The sequence below is a fragment of the Eufriesea mexicana genome, unplaced genomic scaffold, assembly GCF_001483705.2.
Source record: "Eufriesea mexicana isolate 0111107269 unplaced genomic scaffold, ASM148370v2 scaffold1312, whole genome shotgun sequence".
NCBI classification, from domain to species: Eukaryota; Metazoa; Arthropoda; class Insecta; order Hymenoptera; family Apidae; genus Eufriesea; species Eufriesea mexicana.
Genome location: NW_016909446.1, coordinates 466358 through 468664, shown reverse-complemented (window position 1 = coordinate 468664; position 2307 = coordinate 466358).

Below are 2307 nucleotides of genomic sequence, written 5' to 3'. Positions count from 1 at the left end.
GGGTGGGTCGGGAGGGAAAAAAAAAGGAGGGAAAGAAAGAGAAAAGCGGAAAGGAGGCTCGCGTTCGTGATTAAAATCGTGCCTGCAATTATGTAGCCACCTTCTGCTTCGTAGTTACGATTCATTAAAGAATCGTCGGAATTTTTATGAATGTTCCGAACGAGAGATCCACCCTCTGCCCGTCGGCCGAGCGTTAACGGGGGCGCGTAGGGCCGAGGGTAAAGTGTAATGGGATGTTTAAATTTGCAAAGGTAATAATCGGGGCTGACGGTTTCAATTGAGATAAGAGCGCGGCGCCGGTACGCCGCTCGCCTTTTGGCAACAAGCATTAGCATTGAAACATCGACGCGGAGGCTCCGCTGATGCGGAAATGAAGTTGCAACCGGGAGAGGATAAAACGTTGCGGGACGATACGCGCCGTCTGCGCCGCTTTTTTTCATCCGACAGAGTGGAATCGCCAACGCATCGCCATTATTGAAAGATGCAGGATCGCGTAACACAAGGAGGAGATGCCGGACGCGCGCCGCTTGAAAACTTTTCACTCGTTTGAATTACCAGCTCGGTGAATACGCGAAAAAAAAGAAAAAGCGGCGCGAGGGGGCGGCGCAGGAGAGGAGAAATAGGAGAGAAAAAAATGGAGAAGAGGAAGTAACAGAAAGGAGAAGGAAGGGGGGAGGGGGTGCAAAACGCGTGTACACGTTGCGCGGCGCGTTGCGTGATCTCGGAAATGGTAAACGAGAACTGGGAAAAGAGATTATCATCGCGAAACGCTATCGCGTGCCAAGAGTCCGAAACGTAACCCTTTGAATCTGGGTTTGATTAGCGAAAAAACGTAATAATACGAATACTGGAAGAGAAATTATCGCGATGATAGATGACATATCGCGACTGTTGTTATGGAAAACGGCACACGGAGCCGGAATCGCGATAGCGCCGCTCTAAATAGAATAACGTAAAAATTCACTCGCGAGTATATCGTAATGTCTCTGGCGATAACGTAAGCGCATTAACAAGAAACGATCATTTGTCAACGGCGGTGTGCTTGATACTCGGAAGAGAACATTTTTCATCTCGGAATCAAGACATCAGACGGCGAGAGCCGTTTCCGATCGTGCCATTCCCTTTCCACCGGAACAACTTCCACTCCACTCGTCGACCACTACCCTTATCTTCCTAATTGCGAAAGCATCGTGCTCGACAACTGTCGCGTCACCTGCATAGCCGTGTTCTTGCCCCTTAGTCGATTTCGTATTCGTCGATTCGTTGGAACGGTAATAAGTCTCGATCGACGGGATCGAAGCCTGGCCGGAGGCGAACGCGAAAGTTTAATGCCGGTTTTTACCCATCGTTCCAACGCCGGCGTCTAATGGCGGGCGTGGAGTCGCCATTATGTCTCCAAAATTCCTTCGTCCACCTGCCGTCGACGATTACGGGTCGCCTGCTATGTTCGTCAAAATGGCCCCGAACCGGGCTACGCGTCCCGATAATAATGCAAATTTCTCGCCCGTCCAGCATTAATAGGACAGCAGCTCGATTAGCCCAGAAGGCTGGTCGAATTCCGCGTGTCTTCGGGCCAATTATTGCTCGCATAATAAGCGAGCTGCGGAACGGACAAGAGTCTCGTTCGAATTTTAATCGCATACCGGATTACTCGCTCGGGAAAGCGAACAGAGCCCACTCGGATTTACAGCGCTAATGGCGACATAAGTGCATCGTAAGATTTAATTCAGGCCGCGTGGAATTGGCCCCGACGCCGTAAAGTATCCCACCGGCTTTCGACCCAACGAATTCATTCCCGAGCTTACTCGATTTTGCTTTATACTTCGGGCAGCCGTCGCGTTGACGATTAGCGTTTTTTCTTTGGAAAGGAGTTATTTCGATTTATAAATACCGAGGGTCGACCGTCCCGTATTAATAATCGAGCACGCGATGCCGAATTCGCACGTCTGACCCAGTTGTAAACGAAGAAAAGTTCGGATGGTTGAATCGGTAGTTCCATTACCGTCGCCCGATTCTCCGTCACATGTACGAGATCTCCGCGTGGACTTGATAATTCGTGGACAAAAAAGGAGCGACCCGACGTTTTGTACGGAGCCCCTTTCGGAATATCCCGGTTGGTTTCACCGGCGAACTCGGTGCCGAAGTTCTCGATGTCGAAATTGGGTTCGCTGACAAGTGGCCGGGACCGAAAGTGCTCGGGAACTATCCGAAAATTATACGTTAACCGGTCAAAGCGAACTTCCACCGACGATTCTTTCCACGGAGCGGGCCGCAAAACCACTCAAACCTCGAAGGCAACGGCTGGCT